The sequence below is a fragment of the Amblyomma maculatum genome, chromosome 7, assembly GCF_055883805.1.
Source record: "Amblyomma maculatum isolate TAMU_Amacu chromosome 7, ASM5588380v1, whole genome shotgun sequence".
NCBI lineage: Eukaryota > Metazoa > Arthropoda > Arachnida > Ixodida > Ixodidae > Amblyomma > Amblyomma maculatum.
In genome coordinates, this window is record NC_139350.1 from 65815105 (window position 1) to 65839353 (window position 24249).

At 45.6% G+C, this 24249-nt stretch overlaps 1 long non-coding RNA gene across 1 annotated transcript; it reads right to left on the bottom strand.

Moving 5' to 3' along the window:
• Nucleotides 1-13743: 13743 nt before the first annotated feature.
• On the bottom strand, nucleotides 13744-23340 carry LOC146183578 (uncharacterized). Its single transcript, XR_014708778.1, has 4 exons — nucleotides 23072-23340; nucleotides 21292-21407; nucleotides 18156-18334; nucleotides 13744-14145 (listed from the first exon to the last, which is right to left on the bottom strand). It is a non-coding gene; the product is annotated as an uncharacterized LOC146183578 (long non-coding RNA).
• Nucleotides 23341-24249: the final 909 nt, after the last annotated feature.

Here is a 24249-nt window from a genome sequence, read left to right on the forward strand (position 1 = left end):
TGGAAGCTTCCAGCAAAGGCAAGGTGAGCAATTTTTTGTTTGCAAACTACGCTGCATTTCGAGCAGTTTAGCTCAGCACTCTGGCTGGCGCGATTGTGAAGGGAAGTCCAATATGTGCTCGTTAATGGCTCGCCGGTTACTGCGCAGTTAGATAAGAGCGAACCCACGCCTGACGCTCTTTGCTTGGTTTGCCTAGTGGTTGCTTTTACGTGATTTCTCGTTGAGTTTTACGTCTTGGGGTGTTTTTTTATGGCCTTCACTAGTGCGTGATCTCTTTTAGGTGATGTGTTGGCCGGGTGAAATCTGAACATCGAGAGTAGCCCAATGTGTTAAAGACGAGCGTTCTCGCGTGGTATGTACGGGACCGTTATTGTTAAGAGGGCAGGGAGAAAAAAGGTACCGCACAAAATCTGGAGAACCAGAAACTTGTGTGTCAAGGATCGTCATCTGGAACGCAAAACCAAGGGGAATGCGCTTTTTTTAAAAAAAAAAAGGCAATAGAAAAGGCCCCGCCGAGGTGCTTCTAAACAGCTTGATACTGAAGAAGTGGCGCGCTGATAATTCCGTCCTCTCCGTTTCTGAAAACGCATTCCACCCGCGTGTGCTGTGCGATGTCAGTGCACGTTAAAGAACCGCAGGTGGTCGAAATTTCCGGAGCGCTCAGTTAAACAATTCGGGGCGACAGCATGGGGAATAGATGGGCTTCCCTATACACAGCAGGTGTTTCTTGCTGTTTCTTCTGCCTTCGCTCGTACCTAGTGGTGTTGGTGACCAGCTGCGTCCGTGGCTCAGCGACACATTGCGGTGCGGAGATGAGGACTTCCCTTCTCGACTGTACACATTCTTTTACACTTGTTTACAAACCGTTTACAATAACGTCGTCAGATGCGACATCAAAATATAGAGGGGTAACTGCAACTGGTGAATGATCAGAGGTCTGAGGCTAGCAGAATCAGGCCTTGGCCTTCTGCTACACTTTAGGCCGGAGTCCCTTGAGACCTACGTCAGCCTAGCCTCCCTCCTCGAACAACCCGTCTGCGCTCGACCCTCGTCTGAGCCCAACCGTCCTCCCAGTCCAACTGTCTCACGCTCCTTCTTTAGCGCTCAAAATTCCAGTCTAGTCCGTTGACCGATCAACGACTAGTCGCTCTGTGGCCAATAACATGCAGCCCTTCAAAATGGGCTGGCCAATCGCTGTGTCACATATACCCCTCTCCTATGCATATAAAGTAATACAAACGCAAAGCGCGCACTAAGCGGCGAGTGGTTGCGCACACAAACACATGCATCTGCGATTTCTCCCTCTCCAAACTCTCCCACGCAAGAGGCGCCAAGCAGTCGCAAAGACAAACGGCGTCGACGGTTACACTTCAGAAAACGCATACATATAAACACACACACACGCAAACCTCAGGCCCAAACATTCCGATCCCTGCTCTTGGTCGGTTGTGCGCGGGCGGCGGATTCAAAGGGACGTACAGGCGTCTTCCCGGGAAGACATCTCAACAGCGGCTCCCTCCGCCGCGCGTTCTCCACAGGCCCGTGTTACGCCGCGTTTCGGGATTTATGGCCTCCGCGCCCTCTGCACTCGAACTGGGAGACATAGCAGTTAGCGCTGCCATGTGTTCTGGGCTCACTTCCGAGAAGCGGTCGCCTGCGCGACCGTCATAAATCAGCCCGCGCCAAGCTGCCCCTTGACCTTGGTCGCCCCTTCGGAATCTCTCTTCTGTGCGGAGCCCGCAAACTTAACTCCCTCCACTACGGCGTCTCTCATAGCCTGAGTCGTTTGGGACGTTAAACCCCAAAACCAAACCAAGCATTCCATCCGCGCACTTATTTTCAGAGCTCCTAACGCGCACTGTGGTATCCCCTGTGTTGTTGCTGCCGGGTATCAAATATTTTTATCGAATGAAACGCGTAGTCGACTGTCAATGCAGCTTTTAAAACCAAAGGCTAACATCGGGAAATCGAGCAATGCTTGGAAATTACAGGTAGGGAGTTTCGCCATGTAGCTTGATTTGTGTATTTTGCGTGGGTATGCACGCGAGGTTCGATAAATCATTGACCAATATTCGACCATTGACCATTGACTTTATTTCTTTACAGATTTCTTGCGTTTAATCTGTTTACACAGTGTCAGTGAAAGGTGTATCACGATGACATATATTTCTACTGTAAATTTTCCAGCTGATTCCAGGATTCGGAAGTCTCTGCTGTGTGCCCTGGTGAGACAATTGCAGCATACGTGCAAGAGGTCCGGACCAATATCCCGCATTTCACGAGTCGATAGGTTTGAGCTTTCACTTTCGGCTAGTGAATTAATGTGTACATCAGGTATTTCTAAAACGACATAATTGTTATTTAACATGAAAAAATGTCTTAATAGGCATGAAATAAATGTCCGCATTGTTTCCTGAAATATTTATATCAGCACATATATTCGCATCTCAACAAATTGACCATCTGAGAATATTTCAGGCTAAGCTTTATTGCTTTCTATTTACCGTCCCAAAGAGGCCCAGGCTATAAAGACACGCGCAATAGACGAACCATTCTTATGTTGACACTGTTGAGCATTCTGGCTATGAATTTAAAGAGTGCTAGTTACATTGCTATTGTAAAATGAATACAAGGCACTTTGTAGAATGAGTCAATGTTTTCCAGCTTATTTCGAGCTTACAGAATATTTGCGATTAGGACCCCTTCAAACCTTCTGAAAAAGGTAATGCTGAGGATGAAAGAAGTGATCATCTGCTGGAATTGTGCTGCCAAGGTCGTACCCCAAAACACATGCTTGTATGGGGAAGGATGCGCATTTAAGCTGAAAGCAATGTGTCTGTGGCATAATACCCAAGACTACTTCAAGTATATTTGTTTGAAATCTGTGTTTAAAATAAAATACAGGGTATTGTGAGGGACCGCGAATATATTTGAGCATAGTGTATGTCTGTTTTCTTGTGTATCATTTTTCATACTTCATTTGTATATCTGCAATGTAATGCAACATTTGTCTACCTATGTATTGCTCCTTGCCTTGTGTGATTTTTTTTTACTTTTTATAATGTACAGGCGGCCTGATGTATCCTACGTTCTGTCTGTCTTCCTGGTTGCTTTCGTGAATCAAACTGACAGAATTGTATATGTTTTGTATTTATATGAAGCAAAATAAATGTTCATTTCACAGAGCTCTTGGACTCTTTCCTGTAATACTGCTGTTTGGCAAAGGCATTGGCGCAGCTGCGTTGATGGCCAGTCAGCAGTAATTGTGACCTAAATTTATATTTCATTGCTGAAAATGAGTAGAAAAATAATACCACACCGTACAGAACAGAAATAATGTGCCAACGGGGCGCGGCAGTACGGCAAGCGCTTGCTAGCATTCAAACTGCGCGCCATGGCGCACCATGTTTCAGCATTCAAACTGAGCGCCTACGAAAGCGGATGTGCGTGAAGCACCAGCCGCTTGGTGCGCTACAATCAATTCGGCCGCTGGGCCCTATGGAAGTGTCCGCTCTTTACCCTATCCCTTTTTCTATTGGGCAGCGTCCGTGGCCTAACCGGCCGCTCAAGCGTCGTAAGTATGCGCGAACTTTCCGTGAATAGCGGTCAATGTAGGACGCAGCCGATGACACAAGGAATCCGAACGCACTCGATCCACTCAGCCACCGTCTGCTCCCCCTCCGCTGATGTAGAAGGAGGCAAAAACTCAGCCCGCACACTTTACGGACGCGAATTATTTGTCTCTACGACTGCCGGATTCAAATGGTCGCACTGCTGTTGACCGAGAGCTCCCGACCGCAAAGTAGCGATCGAAGCGCGTAGAGCACCTTTGCTTCTGACGGCAGCCCGGCATATTCCTTCGTCCCCACTTCGCTTCGCGATCGGCACACCCAGTGTTGTCGTAAAACCTCCTGAGACATGTAGAAGGCGTCGTCTCGTTTTTCTTTTTTTTTTACTGCGTCAGTTTACTAAAACCGCAAAGCGCTGCCCCCCTCCCCCCCCCCCCCCCCCCCCAAGAAAAAAAGAAAAACAAAAAAAGGATACCACGGCCGTACTCAAGCAGCTGCGCGGCGCGCGCCGTCGCTCGTCTACGGCCATGAGGCGCCGTAGCGAGCGCAGAGCGGTTCCCTCTCGAAGCAGACCAACTCGTCGCGGTTCCTGCGCCGGCCGGCAAAACGGTTCCTTTCGGAACGGTGGTCCCGCCCCGTGACATAGGCGAAAAACGCAGAGCCGCCTCCGGAAGTTTTGGGGGTCACGCCGGACGTGACGCAGCAACCAATTAGGAGCGACGAAAGGAACCAGTTCCCGAGCGAAACCGTCGCTAGATCTGGCCCCAGGAACGGGCGCCAAAGAGCTGCGCTCTAAAAGAAGGAGCGCTACGCTGCGTAATGTATTCAAGCCGTCGACGTGGAATCGTGTGCCACCGAAGAACACTGATATAAGAAGAAGGAGAAGCGCTACACAGCGCTAGGTTTTCAAGCCGTCGCCGTCCACCGTGGCACCATGTGCCACAGAAGAACAAAAAGAAGCAGAGGAAGAGATGAAGAAGTAGCGCTACACAGCACTAGGTTTTCAAGCCGTCTGCGTGGCACTGTGTGCCACAGACGAACAAAAAGAAGAAGAAGCGCTACAGTGCGCTAAGTTTTCAAGCCGTCAGCGTGGCACCGTGGCACCGCGTGTCACAGAAGAACAAAAAGAAGGAGAAGAATAGCTACACCGCCGAAAATATTCAAGCAGTCGGCCTGGCCCCGTGTGCCACAGAAGAACAATAAGAAGAAGAAAAAGGAGCGCTGCACTGTGCTAGGTTTCCATGCCATAGGTGTGGCAACGTGCGCTACAGAAAAACAAAACGTCGAAGCAGTAGAGAGAAGAACGGCCTGGCGAGCGGTTAGAAAAGCGGCGACGGCAAGACGAAGAAATACAGGCTAGATTAGCTTCTATGACAGGAGACGAGGCGTGAAGTGCTGCTGCCCAGGCCGAAGCCACTGCGGCACGGCGGAAAGAAAACAGGAGGAGAGGAAAACCTGTGTGCTCCGTTCTAAGCTTAACCTTAGCATAGTCAGAGGACCGTACCTCCCGCTACAACATTAGCATTAACCGCAGTTAAACCACACAATGCTTTTCATCGAAGGTGTGCAGCGATAAAAAGCCACAGTTTGTTTCGTATGCCTATTACCATAAATGCTTAGCGCCGTGAAGGAAAATGTGGTGCTCAGTGTCTCCACGGCAGCGTTTTGAAACGGATGCGAACAAGGTCAACCTGTAGCGGACATCCAACGTCTTTTGGAGCGAGGGCAGCTGACAAGAATATCACAGCAGCGCCTCTGGCAGTAAATTTGCATACCCCGTTCGTTGGGCCTTCTGTAGATGTTTCGGTAACTAAATCCACTCGGCATAGAGCCGCTGCCTTCGTCTTTACAACTCGCTGACAGAGGGCACCGCAACAGGCCGAACAGCTGGTCCGCCAACACACGCTGGCGTGGGCCTGCACGTGGCCCGACATGAAAGGTGGCAGCCAGCAGGGTGCCTCCTCCAGCCCCTCATCTGCGTGGCTCCTATCGTGACTGCCTGGGATTTTTGTTCATGACTCGTTTTATTTACGATGACACATTATACCCACGAAGGCTACGGCGGCGAGATCACGCGATCGCTGTTGAATCATTAGCAAAATGGCGCTGTAAAACCACAGCACGCCTCGGGAGGGCACAGAGGCCCATGCACGCGGTGGACATAGAGAACACAGAGAAAGAATGCAGAGATTTTATTGCTGTTGTCCTCAACTTCAGCTGTTCTAAGGCACGCTCTTCTGCTTCCTTTCAATGTCGGTGGTAGCAATGATGCGAATGCCATGGCCAATGCCTGTGCGCTCCGCGTACGTGGTGGTTCACAGTGCCTTCTCTTCCGTCGGCCGCGCTTTTGGTTACATTGGTGATGGAGATTCCGCCAAAAGTTGAGGAACGCCGCGATGGGGCCGTTGAAACATCACCTTCATGGGTGGTATGTGACGACGACTCTTTCAGGACCGCGGCTGGGACATATACCGGATCCTGCTTCTTGAGTAGGCCCCTTGGAGCTCTGCTTACGTGCATCGCTGTTTACTTTGGTAAGCAAGTGTTAAAAAGAATGGATCTCGTCGATTGAGCACTTGGCGGGAACAGGCCACCGTCTTCTTCAATCTGGCTTTCTCTGAGTTCGCGCTACGCGTGTGGCGGTGAGCGTGGTATAGCATGAGAGCGAATGCACGTGGGAGCGGCTGGAGCGCCACCAAAAACCGGCAAATAATTAAAGGTACAGCTAGAAGCGATATGAAAGGGAACACGGGAGCTCGTGGCCTCCACTCTTTTAAACGCGCTGTCACCGACAGGTGATAAGAATCAATGGTAAACATGTATCCAAAGTAAGCTTTGTCGGCTTGTCTACCCTCGGTGCCACCGATTCTCGTCTTGCGTTGTTGGTAGCGCTTTGCAAAGCGTGGAAGCCACGCGCTCCTGTGTTCCCTTTCATATTTCTTCTTCCACGGTAGGTGACGGCTCTGCGTAAAACAAGAGGACCTCAACGTGTCCCACAAAGAGCCTCCCCTGTTGAAAAGAATATTATAAAAGCAGTTTAGAAAGTTGTTATGAAAAACTCAGCTGTTGGCGGCGTCATATAAGAGGATACTTTAATATTTGGGGGTTTTTGTTTCAGTGAAAAGAAGAGGAAGTTGAAAATTTCAAAGCTATGAACTAATATGGGTACATGAAATTTTGAGGGTACGCAAGCTGCACTTATGTGTCACGCACTAGCGTGATTGATTGCAAATGTTCTTCTCACCTTGCAGATCTTTCGCGGAATTTGCTAATCGCTTGATCACTGAACTCTTATTTAGTGCCTCTGTTATCTGATTGATCTCATTAGCATGCAGACATCGGCTAATACGTTGCATCGAAGGCTACCCGATAGAGATTTAATGACCTGGTTCAGCCAAGCCTCACGTTAGGCTTCCTTGGATTGTTTGCATGGGCGGTCTGTCACTAAATTAACTGTAGTAACGTGCTAGCCCTGTGCAACACGTCCCGAAACAAAATCGCGTTCTTGCAGATTGTGGAACTGTGTTCAGTTGTAAAAGGTACATCGCAGGAATGGCCGTTAAGAGAAAATAGAAATAGGGTTTCGCTTCCTAGCCTTTTGTTAACAAGGAAAGCTTCGATGTTTAGTCGACAGGAAACGTATGGGTGGATAGCAAATAGGCATTTTACGCACCCCTGCAATAGACTGTGCCCCTTACGAACAAAGTTAAAAAAAAAAGCGGAATAATGGTAGCGGGAAGAGCCCATTCTATACGGGCTATGTTATGGGTACCGCCTGACGAAAATCCTCATTGTGGATGTAGATACATCCCGATAGTTTTTCGAACATCAGCCAGCAGATACGCAAACAACACAGCTGGCACTAGGAGTAGGTTATAGTCCTCTGGAATACCTTCATTAAGGATCCGGAGAGCTAATACGACTTTGCAGCCCTCGTTGGACCCCGTGCGCTTGAGATATTTCAAAGCTCTGCGATTCATAAATGCGCAGCAAACGCAGACTGAATAACTACTAACATGCACAGGATTAAGCGAATGCAATCATTACAGAATAATAAAAAATTAATGCTACCATAGAGGAATTTTAGAGAAGGCTTGAAAGCGCCCATACAAAAAGCCGCGTCCGCAGTACGCGCTGCCGTAAGCGAGGCAGAGAGCCTCATTAATGCAGTTATTTCTGAAAGTCACATCGTCTTCAGATATTTGGTCGCAATGGAGACGCAAGGAGTGTGTTGAAATTATTTACCCGCCTTGCCGCCTCGAGTGCTCCCTGCGTAGAGGCCGAATGACATAACCCTTATTACAATTGTTGAAGATAAAGGGATGTCTTCAGAGAAAAATGTTCGCTCCATAGACACGCTTTCGCTCACCCCTTTCCTTGTTCTGTCGAACTTCGGGCACGGGCAGCCGCTCATCTCTGATGAAAGTTACTTGTATACATATATTAAGACAGCGTGAACTCTCAGGGTTAACACAGATGTCTCCGGAAAGATTTTGCATACTTCCAACTCCCGTGCAAAACTTCTAATGTCCTCCTACACCCTCGTTGCCCGGCTACGTTAGTTGGCCGGACACATTCACCTTTTGCAAACGCAGCAAGCTTGCGCAAGCTCCTATTGTTACGTGCATTTACTCTGACGAGATATCAGAGATGCCTTCCAGCAACATATGAGTCCGTAAAAAACATGTGTAATTGCGTTAAAAAGCTCACTGAGAATTTCTCTGAATGGTAAAACATTATTCGTATCCTTTTCCATCTCGCTCGTTGTTGTGGAGGCATACAGGGAGTTGTCAGATAGGCTTGTACTATACAAAAAATGTGCGTGTGCTCTATGATGCGTACTTCATCCGTATATTTCGATCAAGGAACGTAGCCAGCACTCAGCTATAATGCAATGCTTTAAGTTATATTGATTTGCAAGAGAGAAACCTTGAAATTGCCAGTAGTGTGAGGAATTATAATAATTTACAATAACGGACGTTTTCTCAGCCAATAACACAACATAGTACTATTTAACCTTCTCGGGAGTTTTACTATATAAAAATTCGTTCTCCAAAAGATATGAGCGACATGTCTGTGCAGGTCACTAGTCGAGCAAAGCGGCCATGATGTATGTCGTAGAAAACAATAATTTTAAACCTACTGACTGAAAAGAAGGCAATCAAGTATTGAGTTTTCGATATTGTGCGCATTAATATAGTCACGCACTTCCTGCGGTCCTGTATTGGAGGAAAATGAAGTTTTGGCGGGATAAGCAGAAGAAGAGGAAGCTTGTTCTGTCCGCTCTGGTGTGCTAACCTCCAGCGCATCCTAACACTTGCGTAAATAAACCTCGTAACAATATTATCCAAAAATGAATCAACAATGTCGGTGACTCCATTTTAAACTTTGTAATTGCTTAATGCCGCACCCAAAATTTGCGCATTTGAGTGTTCGTTACTGCGCTTTTCTACACTGCATATCTTTAGATTGTCATTTCGAGTTTTATTGCAGACAAAATTGCGTCATATTCATTTGCATCTTCAGTTACAACACAAAGGGCACGTTGTATCTTATAGATTACAACTAGTGTATTTTATACATTTTTTTTGTTGCAACATTTTTTTTTTTGCAGATGCAATGCTACAATGGTCTACTCTGTGATCTTTCGAATGCTTTTGTTTGTCCACATTGCTGAACATGGATGAGTGGTTTGGTTTGTGATTTGTTGGGTTTAGCGTCCGAAAGCGACTCAGGCTATGCGAGAGTTCGTAGCGGAGGACTCCAGAAATGACTATACGCCCCGGGGGCTCTTTATCGTGCATTTACATCGCGCAGCACACCGCCGCCTGACTTTTCCTCTCGAGGGGAAAGCGGCCGCTGAGCCCGGGATTCAATCCCGCATCCTTGGGAACAGTAGTCGAGCACCCCAACCACTACGCCACCCCGGCTGGGTGAATATGGATGAAATGAGATGTCGGCGATTGCCACTACGCTTGCATTTTTCCCTTACATTTCTTCAATTGTTTTAAATTTTAACTAGCTCGGTATTATGTTTAGTAAATTTTTATTCCTAAAGTTGTAACCTTATACTATTTTGCGCTTTTCACATGTTTCATTTTTTGTTAGTTACTTTTGTAGCTTCGCGTAATAAGGTACATCATATAGCTTCAAATAGCAAGGAAATGTCTCTTGAGTTAACAGAGAAAGATTTCTGCCTTATCTCCATTTTCCCATTCCGGTACAGCTCTACCATGTTGCTTTTTTTCTATACAATTTTTCCAAATTTTTCTACTGTGTTTTACTTGTTGCTTCACGCTTTTTATTTCTCCTTTCTTGTGTCCTGCGTACTCACTGGATAGTTTTATAGTTCTTTTACTCCACTGTGGGGCAATGCTTTGTCGGTATAGTTATTTCTTCATTCATTCCTCATTTAGTATTTTTCAGCTTCCCGCGTTTCGACAGATGCCGAGCCCATATCTCCCTGACCCGCCTCGGTTTGGTTTTGCTGTCGGAACCTAGAGCTAATCGTCCAGCATTTCTCTGAATTATGTGTAATTGTGACAGTACTTGAGCCTTAGACCCCAAAATGCATTTTTGCAAGTACGCTCTGGATGCCGACCGTTGGCGGCTGCGTTTCGATGGAGGTGAAACGAAGAGGCTTCCGTGTGCTGTGCGGTGGCAGTGCACGGTAAAGATCAACAGGTGGTCGAAATTACTCCATAGCCTTTCAATATGGCTCCCTTCTCTATCTTTCCACTTTCACTGCCACCTTTCCCCTTCCCTTACGGCGAGGTTCAGGTGTCTACGGAACAAGTGCGACAGATATTGCGCCTTTCCTTTCTTGTGAACCAATTAATATTATCATTATTACACCCTAGGACTATTATTACTTTACAAATAGCCCTCAATACCTAATATTTGTTGTATGCCCACAATGCCCTCCTTTGATCATTCTGGCACCTTCAGTGTACTGGCATAAAGCACCGCCTGACGCTGGTTTCGTATAAGGGACAAAGATTTAAACTCGAATCTGGACTTCACTGCTGCAGCATGCCGCAAAAAAAAAAAAGGTTGTCAGCACGTTCCTTTGAAGAGGTTAGCCGCAGAGGATGACGATAACAAAATGGTGCCACTTGTGCAATTTGCGCTGTATTTCAACAAGAATCATCCCGCAGGCGGCAGTGTTCATGGTCCTTCCAGAATTCAGGAGGAATACGACCGCGCGAAAAGATTGCTCGTGACGCTTGATCAAACATTTGTCCAGTGCAACTCTATAGGAAGGGCGCAGCGCATTATCAACAAGGAAATGTGAGAAAACTGAATAGCTTGATCTGGAGTTGACATTCAGACGCGGAATTCGGCTTGAGTGTGAATATTTCTCACAAATACCCACCTGACGAAAAAGCGTTTTTAATTATCTGTGACGCAGGAATTTCCTCTTTTTATTTTATTTACAATATACTGCAGGCCCTTTGGTGTGCCCTAGCAAGAGTGGCAACAATAACATTGTTACGACGGGGGTAAGACGTCGGAGCGCTGAACAACAAGCCGATAGAGCAGGGAGCTCAGTTGGTCAACGGCAGCGCATCTGCACGAGAGTCTTTTCCCCACGTCTTTCTACTTCACTTGTGTTGTAAGCGTCATCTTCTTGTGTACTGTTACATTTTCCCCCTGGGCAGACGAAGCCCCACGGGTGAGGTAGTTATTCGTTTCCACGAGAGAGACACGGCTTCATCCGGGCGACAACTTCGGTTCTGACTGAGCGACAACCACTGGCTGTCATACGTGCTATCTGGTAGTTCACCTAATTGACGCGCCCAAGCACAATGTAAAGGCCAGCGTAATGCGCCAACATTTTCTGGGCTAGACCACGCTTTCGGAGAGGTCGCCAAAGCCACACTAAGTCTCCAGGGGCGTAAGACACATGGCGATGCTGTCTGTCGTACCGAGCTTTTGAACGCTCTTGCGAAGCGAGAATTCGCAAACGAGCGAGACAGCGAGCTTCTTCGGCTCGACAAAAACTTTCCGCGATGCACGATTCGTCATGGATGGATTAAGGAAGAATGGTCTCTAGACAGTACCGAGGAGGGCGCGCGGGATGGAGAAGGAAGAACAGGCTGTAGCCGGTTGTCTCATGTTTTGCAGTGTTGAATGCAAACGTTATAAACGGCAGTATAGTATCCCAATTCTTGTGGTCAGGTGCGATGTACATAGCATGTTTGTGAGTGTGTGGGAAATTTTTCTCATGGTGGTTATGATGGAACCATGATCATGGTGGATTATGGTAGTGGGCATATGGTCGTTATGGTGGGCATGGTTGTTATGGTGTGCATGGTCGTTATGGTGGGCATGGTCGTTATGGTGTGCATGGTCGTTATGGTGTGCATGGTCATTATGGTGTGCATGATCATTATGGCGCGCATGGTCGTTATGGTGTACATGGTCGTTATGGTGTGCATGGTGGATAGCAAGGTAGGTATGTACAGCCACGGCCGGTCTCGAGGGAGAGAGTGCGCTCTTTCTTCCGGCATCCTCAATAGCCGTGGGAGCAATGGGAACGTTTTTCCTCGAGTTACGCTCTCCACCGCTGCAAGGCACGCGACCTGCTCACTGTTCGCTCCGCATCTGCTTCAGCGGCGCCGGGTGGCTTCTGCCTGGTTTCATGTTGTCGCTCGCGGGTTTCATGGTGAGTGCAGCCCCAAAATAAAAGAACACAGAATAGATGCTGCAGCGGCATGTCGTCAGTGTACTATCGTCAGTGTACTATACAAGTGAACAGTCTTTATATAAAAAACATTGTCGCTCAGCAGACGCTCGGAAGCATATATGACCTACATTGCGGCATGTTAGCTACTTTTGCCCATTTCAATCCGAATTTTTTCCAAGCCTGCACAAAAATGCAAAAAAAAAAAATCAGCAGTGATCACATTGAAGCTCCTTCAAGGCTAACATTACAGCAACTCCTCTGCAACAGCAAAACCGTCTTTCAGCGCTAGATGCGAAACCATCCATATATAGCACCGAAGATGGAAATAATTTCATAAAAATGTAATGTGAGTTGCATAATGCTTGCATGATATAAAGTATTAGCATAACAGTCAAAGTAGACTCTAAGGTTGAGTTTTTAATGTTATTATAATTTAAATATTAGGAAATGTGTTGTATTTAAACATTATTTTAAAATGCTGTTTTAAAGAAATTTTACATATTATGCTTATAAAAACAAAGGAATGGTTTGATATTCATGACACCACTTGTGCTGTAAGCGGTAAAAAGAGGCTAATAAATGACGCAGCTGGTGATACTCAATTGCAGTGGCTGACAAACGAGTTCACTTGCTTATAAAGCACCCAAGAAACTTCTAAAGCATTAAAGAAGGGAACTTTCACTGAGGAAATGTTTCAAGGAATTCTGTTCATCACGAGTCTACTGTACAAGTTTTCGAATACCTCCTGGGGAATGGTGTCGGCTTCGCCCTCACCAGGAAACTCAATAGCGCCCCATTGAGGCTCTCTTAGGGAAAGTAAGGCTAATGTGCGGAAAGAACGAGATGCTAGACACAAGGACCATAACAGCGGCACTTGACCACGTTGTCAAGACGGAAGTTTCATCTTGGAGCAAAATCAAGGCAGCTTTCGTCGATGCCGAAGAAATCATTTCTGCTTGGCCGCAATCAGTAACCAAAGAAATGAAGGAATTGTGGTGGCATCTCCTGTCATCCCATTACCCACTGTCACATATTCAGGTTTAGCTTACGTCGATGAATACATTGATAAGTTGATCGGTGACTTCGGGTGTGACGCTTGCACTATCTTGAAACTAGCTAAAGAAGCAGCCTCATGTACACTCTTCTACGAGGACAAGAATTATAGTCAACACCGCTTGTCCTTCGTTGAAGGACAAGGGGTGTTGACTATATTTTATTCCTCGTACATGATAAATCTTAGACGCTGATTATGGCATCTTTGTATAAACCAAAGGAGTGAAATGTCAGGACCTGCCGGTTGCATCTGACGCGGGCTGGACAAAGAGCGAGTGCGTTTCCTTTGCGCATGAATGGCGGTAGCAGAGGCACAGCAGTGGGGCGGTGGCAACCCCACCGAGGTGCGGCGGGAGGTCAAAACAGACCCCACTAGGTGAGGCCGTAAGGGAAGCGCGCTCTCCCTCGAGACCGGCCGTGGTACAGCACACTGAATGGTGTGTCATCTTGTGTACCACATATAGTTACAGTTCATTGGTGAAGAAAATACAGAATGCTGGTAGTGCCCCTATTTTCCCTGATGGCTAAGGAGACGATGCTGTATTTGCTAACCTGCTAAGTGATATACTGAGCATGCAAGCTTACAGCTTCTGTGCATCCAGGTAGCAGCAGAAATGGCTCACCTACTGAAGCACGCACTGAATAAGCAGCATATAGAAAGTCGAGCTCAGATTCCAGCTTTATTGGAATCATCGGCAACTGAGATTTTCCTGCGATGTCCTTGCCGGCTGGCCTCAATGGAGAAGCGCCGCAGATGTTGGCGGCATGACTGAATTTGTACTTCATCAGGCACATCTGTTTTCGGATGTTTTGCTATGTACTGCATCAGACAATCTGAAAAAAGAAAACACATGTATCTTTTCAATTCTCCTTCATCAGCCCATGCCATACACAAATAGATCTTGCATATGGCTATGCAAGTGGTAGTACACAAAAATAGCAAAATGAAACATGGCAGTTCCATTTTGACACAGCCCTGTAGCACTGTGCATGTTAGAACAGTGGTTTTCAGCCGTTGGACCCCTTGAGATGGGGAGGAGACATTTCGATAGCAGGTCACACAAATTTGAGTCAAGGCTATAACTAAGCCTCTAAAAGGCATGCACTTGATAAGCCACACCATGGCCTGCAGAGGAGATGGGGGAGAGGCAACATGCTGGCACCGGTGTGCATGCTGCTGAAAGAATTTGGCTCCTCGCAGCACTGCGCAGCTCGCTTGGTAGATGCTTCGCATAGATGCCCAGCCAGCAGTGCAGCCCAAGTTTCGAGTCTCAAAGATGCCGGCGTCAACGAACCTGGTAAACTGTAAACACTCTTTCGCTTTCTACCTCTCGAACAAGCTCTCAATTTCTGTAGTCCTGAGTTTATTTCGCTTTGAGAAACTGCATTTTGTTTTCAACCTCCATGCTTAACATTTTAACCCACTGCAAAAAATTATTGATGACCTAGGCAGGAGAAACAGAAAGGTAGGTCTAAAGATCAACACGCAGGAGACAGAAGTAATGTTTAACAGCCTCGGGAAGGAATAGCAGTTTACCAATAGGTAGCGAAGTACTAAAAGTAGCAAGAATATATATACTTAGGACAGGCAGTAACAACAGATCTAGACAACGAAAGGAAAATAACGAAAAATACGATGGGATAGGGTAGATTTGGCAAGTACTCGCAGATAATGACTAGAGCTGAACCAGGATAATTCGAATTATGGTTCCATCAAACTCGTGGAATATCCCCTTGAAAACTCCATGCAAAAGTATAGGGAAGCTGCGTCGTACATCGAACTCCAATTTCACTGGTCCTTCCCCAAAGACTATCGCACCACCCTTGGCAATTTGATGCGCGACGTTTTTCGAGCCACGCGCGGAAGGAATGAGAGAGAACAGTTTGACGACGGCTCATCTAGAGCAGCGCCACGGCCTTTCCCCAAAGACGCGCGCCTTAAGCTCACCGCCGTGAAGTGTCACTCATGCGGTTAGCACTTTATATTTATATCTGGGCCATAGCAGCCGCTTCTTGATGGATGGAAAAAGCAAGGTGCCCCTGTGCTGTCCGATATCAGTGCACATTAAAGAGCCCCAGGTGGTCGAAATTTCCTGAACCCGCAACTATGGTGTCTCTCATAGCCTTAGCCACTTTGGGACATTAAACCTAAAGAGCCAAACCAAACTTACATCTCGTGATATAACAGGTAGAAAATGCATTGAACCATATTTTTTGCATAAGTATGTTTAATTGCTTAACTATTGTATTGGTCATAACTGAAGGCCAAAGGGTTGCTGAAATATAGTCACAAAACAGTTTACTTCTGCCTCTTTATTTGGTATTGTTCATTTCAAACATGCATTCCATGTTTGTTTTAATTCAACAGAACTTTCTATGTGCTTTTGTATACCATAGCTGAACAGTTTGCACACACGGGCAAGACAGCCAGCAGACATTAGGTGCCGCCCCTTGGTCAATGCAAGGTGTGGCATTACAACTGAGGCTGCTTCAGACCAAGTGGATCACCACCACTAGTCACATTAGACTATTGCAGCATACACTCAAAATTATGCAAAGTTAAGGCTGGTGCACAGCCTACAAAATTCCATATCATGCACTAGGCAGAAGCTGATGTTCAAAAATGCTGCATAGGGTCAAAAGAAGGTGTACATTAACTTAGCCTGACAGTGGTGTAGCACTCTATGTCAGAAACATCTTCACCTCAATCCACAATTTATTGCTGCTTGACAGAGTGAACATCTTTTTTATAGTATATGGCTACGCAAGCTAAATTAAGTAGGCTGGTTGGTTTATAAAAGAGCTGTGAAGAAGGGTCTAGGGCAAGTTGGAGTTTGCAAACTGAGCCAATATTTTGACAAGAGAACTTCTCATCTGGGCAGTTCAATCATTACTGCAGGGTTTAATGCACCTTTGCTTCTGTACAAAAGCCAGGTAGGGAAGAGGGAGGGCTAGAAAGAACCCTGAAAATCAAGTACCACCAGAATGTCATCCTTCTGAAGACCACCAACGAATTCACTGTGCAAAAGGTAGCAGCAGTTACCTCGTTATTTATTCAAGCCAAAACTCATATCATCCAATCTTGCATGATGGCCCCCGTGAATTTGTACCGGGAGGTAATTCACGAAACTGGAAAAGGTCTTTCGGAAACCGAACATTTATAAACTTTTCAACCGCGGCATGCGACAATCCGTTCCACTTGAATGATGAGAAAGACCAAGTCAGTGCTAATAACATTTGAAGGCACCCATGTACCTTGACAAATTCTGTTCTGCCATGTCTTGTACAGATGCAAGCTTGAAGCAGGGCTAGGAGTGAAAGAATATTTCCTTGGGTACCAATTTCTATGAGCCTGCAACCTGTGACAAGGTGACCTAAAACGAAAATAAAGAGTGGCAGCAGCAGGATAAGCTACAAGATAACCACCTCAAGCAGGTTGGATTATGACACCTGTTTCTTGATAGGGTACAGACAGGCATCGTAAAGAGATCTAACAAGATATATGGCCACAGGGGAATACTGAGCTTTCCAGAAGAGGACAATAGAAAAAAAAAAGCAAATCAAAGTAGACTACACCTGCCTAGCGAGACATTATCTGAAGAAAAGGATTCAAGTGGAGCCAAAGCAGTGGTGACAAGGAAATATGTTTAGAAAAACACTTGCAGCTTTGCTGTTGTCTGAAGAAGGGGGGGGGGGGGTAGTGGATTTTACACATGCTGAGAATAAACTGTACAATTAATGCTTTATGGGAGTGTTGTCCCTACTAGCTATAGGGCAGAGGGAATGTATGTAAGGAATTCTAATTTTCCTTTAGAGATATTTGCACTACAGTAATCCCTCGTTATAACGATATCATTTTATTCGAAATATCTTTCGGTCCCGACCCAAACGCATTCATTTTAAGCCGCATTACTCGAAGTGCACGAAGAGCTTGACCCGCTTACAGCGAAGTGGCGAGCGGAGGCATCGCCGAGCGGCAGCGATGCTTTTGCACATACAGGCGCAACAGCATGAGGCAACAATCCCTGGAGATGTATCATGCAATGGCAATGCCAATGCCTGTCGTTGCTGGTGGCGCACACCGCACGGAACGATGGGACTCGGGACTGCGCTACTACACTGCGATGCCGACTTCCATTGCAAGCAGTGACTTTCTCTTGCTCCTTTCGAAAATTAAGAATATCTAGCCACACTATCTTTTTGTTTCCTTTACTACCCTACCAAGCTTTTACTGAATTGTCTCAATGCACTCATATGCACGCATCAGACGAAGGGAGCATCTGCAGGTCCTTTGCTCAAACCGGACTACGTAAACAACCTCCCCCCCCCCCCCCCCCCCAAAAAGGTCAGAAGTTGAGTACCCTTTAAACCTGCTTTCAATGCTGAGTCATTATCTACCTTGAATTATACTTTTTTCTGCTACTGCCACTTTTTATTTTCGTTTTCAGGTCACAGGGTTCACCGGTTCCAGGCTCATAAATTCATACCCCGAGGAAACACTCTTTCACTCCTTGCCCTGCTTCTTTCTTCTCCCTCCCTAGCTTTCGTTCTTCTGAGGCAAAAGTGCATTTAAACCCTGCTAGTTATGATGGTGCTACCCAGACAAGGACAAGTCCCCTTGTCACAACACTGGCTCAGCTTGCGAACTGAGGCTTCTCCTCTACCCTTCTTCAGTGCTCTTTCATACTCTGAAGCCATCTTTCTCAAATTCAGCCTTGCTTGGTTCATGGGGTTTAAAGCACCAAAGTGGCTCATGCTAAGATGATCTAAGTACTAAGTACATATCCTAAAATACTGAAAATATATTCAGTATAATAGAATTTCTACTGGGAAAGTTCACTTACTTTTGAATATGTCGACTGAAATGGCATGGTGTGCTCCATGGTAGTTGAGCCTGCAATGTAGCAACACGCTTCCGCAGTTAGGCTCTGGACGGCAGCTCTTTCACGCATCCAAGGTGTTCCAGCAATTTCCAGGACCAAATCGGTGTTGAGTGGCACAAGCAGCACAGCCATAACCACACCTGCAGTTATAAAGGTGGCTCTCAGGCACATTGCAAGAATGATACAGAAAACTTAATAGCTTGAAAATGCCATGCACACTGGGTTCATAATGTAGCAGCTTTTCTATAGGCATGGCTAATAATGTGCACTTACAAGGCATACAGGAAGAACCCGAGATTATTCTGACAGAACAGTGCAGTAACCACAATAATAACACATCCTTTCTTTATGGCCATTCCATGTTGAATGCATCTGGATGCTTGACCATCTCAATTTTTTTTTTATAATTTGCAGCATTTACTACAGTCAAAAGCCATTTCCCTACCTAGGGGTTAAAGATCCTATCATGTGATAGCCTTTTGAATTTTTCTGACTACAGTACGACTGTATTCATGGAAAACTCAGTGGCTATGCAGTGAAGGCTACACAAGAAAGGGAAAGAAATAGGCTTTTGCCCCCATACTGTCGGGACAGCAAAAAACCCGCACCATCCTTTCAACCTCCCCTCATCACCCCTCTCCTGAACAACCCACTGTCAGTGGCATGGAGACAAAGGCTGGACTCATTCCCTTTCTTGTGTAGCCTTCGCTGTCAAACACAAGAAAGTTGTCAGGGAGTTAAGTGTCCATAAAAATAATAAAAACCTTTAAAATTTCTGAAAAAAAAAATGTATATGAGCTCTACTTCTATATTATGCATGAGGAACTTGTCACTACAAAATCATTCATTATCGATTTAGTTCTTTTTTTTTCAGTTCGAGGTGTCATCTTTAAGCTTTTAAAAACTCAGCTCAAATATTTGAGTATTATGAAATCTTTAGCCAGAACATTTACTACTCCAGGATGATCTAGATCTGAGCTAGTTGTTTCATGTCAAAGTTGAAGCTATAGCCTAACAGAAAAAGACACAAGGAATACGAAAGTACATGAGGCTGACTAACAACTAATCTTTGTTCAAGGATGCAGAAGAATATGAAAGCAAAAGGAAGAGGGTAAAGAAGTGAAGGGCGTTAACACGAAAAATGCACTCAGTTGTCACAATGAAATAAATGAAGTCAATGCCGCAGGATAAGAGCAGAATATAAAGAAGAAAATGTATGAACATGGGTGCTGTAAAAGGCCAACCTGGAAGAGATTAAATCTAAAACCAATGCGTGAAGAAATGTGGCTAAACACAAGCGACGACAACAAAAAGGGGGGGGGGGAGAGGTTGGGGCGGCTAGAAGCACAAACAAGAAAACCAACTTAGTCAAACACTGGGGCACTAAAAACTTGTAGGACTGTCCAAGACATTTCTGCTCTTCTTCAGTAGGTGCCACAGAGGCCATGCTAATAGTCATTAATTGCCACTGCTTCCAGCACGTTTTGAGTTACCTGGGTGCTCTTCCTAGCCAAGCAGGTCAGCTCGTGCACCAGTGGGCAGATCCTGTGGGCTTGCAATGCTTGCAGTGCTGAGATGTATGCCCCCCTAAGCGTTTTAATGTGCTCAAAGGTTAAAAATATTGAAAAGGTGCCCAGGTGCGATATGCGTGGTTGTGAAGTGGTGTTGGCTTCAGGTTTCCCATCTAGTGTGGTAAAGTGTACGTAAAACAGATTGGTAGGTGCTATAATGAACGAGCAAAGAAGCACGCAAGGTATTCCAACAATGCTTCTCAGGAGGGGGGCATTTGTCTCAACACTGCAAGCATTGGGAGCCCACAACAAGAATGTGCAGTGAATGCAGGCAGCGCTGGAAGCAGTGGCAATTACATAATGACTACGAGGATCTTCATCAGCACTGTCTTGTGGCGCTCGTCGAAAAGAAGAAATACCTCGGACAGTTGTACAAGTTTTTAGCACCCTAGTGCTTGACTAAGTTGGCTCTCATTGGTGTCTCCAGCCATCACCGTTCCACCTACCGCCCCCCTTTTGTTATCGCGGCGCTGGTGTTTCAGCCGCGTTTCCTCACATTGGTTTTAGCTTTCAATCTCACGCACGTCATTTTTTTGTGTTAATAATGCCCCACATTCCCTCTCCCTTTCACGTTTATATTCGTCTGCGCCCTGGAATAAGGATGAGTTGTTGGTCAACCTTGTGTCTTGTTACCTTCCATGTGAGTGTGTTTTTCTGTTAGGCTATAGTTTCACCTTTGATATGTACTATTCGGGAAGAGACTATTTCCTCTCAGTTTCAATAAATAACTTACATGAAAAACACCAAACGTGCAAGCATTCTGTAGTGTACTGAGTATTCAGATGAAAATTACACACTAAGAAAATTACATGCGCACACAGAAAACACGAAGTTTGCTTAGCAATTTGACATGATGTGTGACTGCTCATGCACATTTCAGGTTTAGAATCAAAGCTCATGAAGTCATGAACCTGAGAATAAAGAAGTTTGGCCTTAAAAAGCTGAACTGTAGCCAGCATATGTATTTGTCATTCAACTTTATAAACATCATGAATCCACATTCGCTCCTCCTTTCCTAAACTTTGTTTCAAGCAGGAAAAAAAAAAGGGAGCACGAGCAGTCACACACAGCATGTAAGGTTGACTAGATAAGCAAACTGTAACATGTTCAGCTGCAGACACGAGCAAAATGCAGTTGCAGCGTTACAGCCTTGTCAAGAGTGCACTCCCTCAGAAAGTCGAAAACAACTTGTATCAAACTGCACTCCAGCTGTCGTCAGCCACCACAAATATGCTGAGGCCTTGTCTCAGCTCCAGTGGCCAACACTTTGCAATGCCTGCGTCAGTTTAGGGCACGCTGTTGAGCATTCGGGTTAAGCATGCTGATGGCCCTAGCAAAAGTAACATGAGTATGTCTATATTAATCCAGTAAACATATATGATGCAATTGAGGCTCACAATAACACACCTGTACAAATAACAATGGCCCAGCAAAACAGCACTGTCAGGTCAGCTGGCACTGTACCAAGTTACAGATTGGAGTAGCGATGTGCCCAGAAATGAAAGTAGCATCAATGCAGTGCAGACCTTGAATGGCTGGAAAGTGCAGCTTCCAGCATGAACCATGCCTGCAGTCTTTGTTACACAAAGATCCAGCTATGAAGCTTGGGAGACGGACTCCATCAGATGCCAAGTTTTAACACCTGCATGAAGATGTATGGTAAAATTGGTGCACTTTTTTGCCTTTATGTCAGATGAAATAAAACTAAACAAGCAATAGCTGCACCTAAAGGTATATTTCATATGGCAAATTGGCAATAAAGTTTTTCTAGTCCTGCAGCAATATCAGTATGGCAGAGAGACAACGTGCTGGCTCGATAAAGAAAATTAACCTCAAGCAAGATAGTTAAAAGCATTAGTACTGGCTCCCTACAAGGAAATTCAAATTTCACATTCACACAGAGGTTATTACAAGACATTTTCAGGCTGCTGCGTGGCGTACTACTAATGTGCCGCATGGCCTTAAACTTGTTTCCCCACATTAAACACTATACTGTGAATTTTTTCTTTTGTATCCCTGTATGTGCCAGAGCACAGAACGAAGGTTGAGAGGAAGCCTCAGTTTGCAAGTCGAGCCACAGTTCTATAAAGAGGACTTGTCTTCATTTGGGCAGCTAGACGAAGACAAATCCGCTTGTCGAAACGTTGGCTTGGGTTAAGATCTGAGGCTCCCCTTCTACCCCTGTTCAGTGATCTTTTAAACTGTTCAGCCACCCTGTATGTGCCAGGCATTTGTCGAGACCTTACCGCAGTTGCTTAAGTAGTTTTCTACGCTCTAAACGCCACTTTCTTGAGATTAGCAAAATCTAATAGTTTGCTAACTGGAACCAGCACACTACACTAATGTTAGTTTGGCACAGTCTTAAAATAAATTAATCTCCAACGGTGAACGCATAATTAAATTTTGTGCTATTTGGTTCAGGCCTTTGTCATAATCCTTTTTCTCACCTACCGTTATTTTCTACATATAATGCCTCGTGTAAACCTGCCCATAGCCCAGAATTCCATGTTTCAGTGTTTGCAAATAAATATATACGTAGTGTAGCAACAAATCATTACCACGAGAGTGCACCCGTCAGTTTATAGTACACAGCCACGTGCCAATGCTAAGGTGCATACTATGAATGAAATTACTACGATTATTAGGATAATTTTTCCAATTATAAACATACGAATTCTGAAATATGTTAGCAGTAAATAAAACACAAAGTTCTGGTAACCGCGGTTACCAAGTGCCAGCTGGTGCCAGCTGCAGTTGTATTGAAAACCTACTGCTTCCATAAAATCATTGCGGAGGTAGCCGACTCACCATTCTTTCAAAATAAAGAAAATGAGTTCACGTCCTGACAAAATATTTCGTCCTCACCTTATATCGAGTCGAATTTAGCACGCTGCTTCTCAGTACGAGCCCTCACAAGCCGCCGAGTTGTACGCGTTTGGGGTTTATATGTGGCTATCGTCAACGCGGTGTTCAGAATCGCTCACTGGGGGTCTCTCAAGAAGCGCGAAGCAACAACTCATGTTCCTGCATAAATAGATACGCGCTGTAAACTAGCTGTGGCCCTCTCCGTTTTTATTCTTCATACGCTGTCAAAATCAATCCCTGCTCATTCAATGTAGCCCACAACGGTCGCTCGAGAAATTGCACGTGCATTTCACTCCGCGACGAGCGATCCAAAGTCTGTAATTTCCACATTTGTACAATGCGCTGTGTCAGATTCGCTTTTTCATTTTTGCGTCCAGTACCCTACAGCCCAGCAAGAATGGAATGCGAGCGGAAAATCAAACCAACGGGCAAAATACTCACCGGCTTTGCTAGTGATGACAGCACCGCGCTCGTCCTTACGTCGTTACTTTGCTCCGAAGACGCTGGACGTGCGCCCGGGAAAAGTGGCCATCTTCAGATTTAACCGTACAAGTACATCATACAAGCATACAAACTTACGAGCAGTGTATTTGCAAACAGCAAAGCTGCGTACGGCTGCCGCAGCCGTTGCGCCCACCTACGTCGCAAGCCCATTTTTCGACCACATTTTTCGTGACCGGTTCGCCAAGTGGCCGTTAAGTGTCTCTTACTCACTCATATTTTTTTATTTATTAACTTCTCCAATGGCTTACTATTTATAATATTACGCCTTTTTAACACTACTCAATATTTTAACATTACTTAAAAGCTAATGGGTTCAAAATTAGAAACAATTACTATTTCTCACTCTGTTTCTTTTATTTTAGTATATGGTATGCAGCGCTAACCGACAGCGGTAAAGTTATGAACTAAACTGCAAGCTACAGACGGCGCGCTTTGAGAGGGATAATCTCGGTGGGTTTGGCAATCCCCGGTCAGCTGATTTTTGATCGCACCCGTATAAAATGTGTAAACGTTTGTGATACTCTGAGTGCAACGTCGCAAGTGACAACTGAAGCAACCTGCCTTGCCGTCGGAACACCAAGAAGCTTCATGGCGTGTGACAAGCTGTGTACGTGCGCGTGTGCATGTCGTGTCAAATGAGGCTATGGTCGTGTACGATCAGCCTCAAGCATGCCACGCGAGAAGCATCTGTGTTTGTAGATAATCCGTGTTTCAGCGCGCGAGCGCACGTTTCGTACGATCGGCCACAAGCGTGCCATTCATTAATAAGCCGATGCGAGGAACCCCCGTGTTTGTAAATAAATAAGCCGTGTTTCTACGTGCCTGTGTGCGTGTCGTGTACGATGGGCCAAGTGCGTCACTCATCCATAAAACGAAGCGAGAAACGCCTGTGTTTGTAGATTGGCACGCAGCAATTGTATGTGAGGAGGGCACAGTGAAGCGGAAACAGCCATTTCGAAGCTTTCCTCGAGTGGCTGTCTCGTCTGGAAGAAAGTGCATGAAGCTGTGTTCGGAATTTGGGCTTGGAGCGGCGAAGATCGCACCTACTGTTTAAAAAAAAAATAAAAAAAAAAACCATTGGTACGTTTGAAATTTTGTATTCGCTGCCGGGAGGC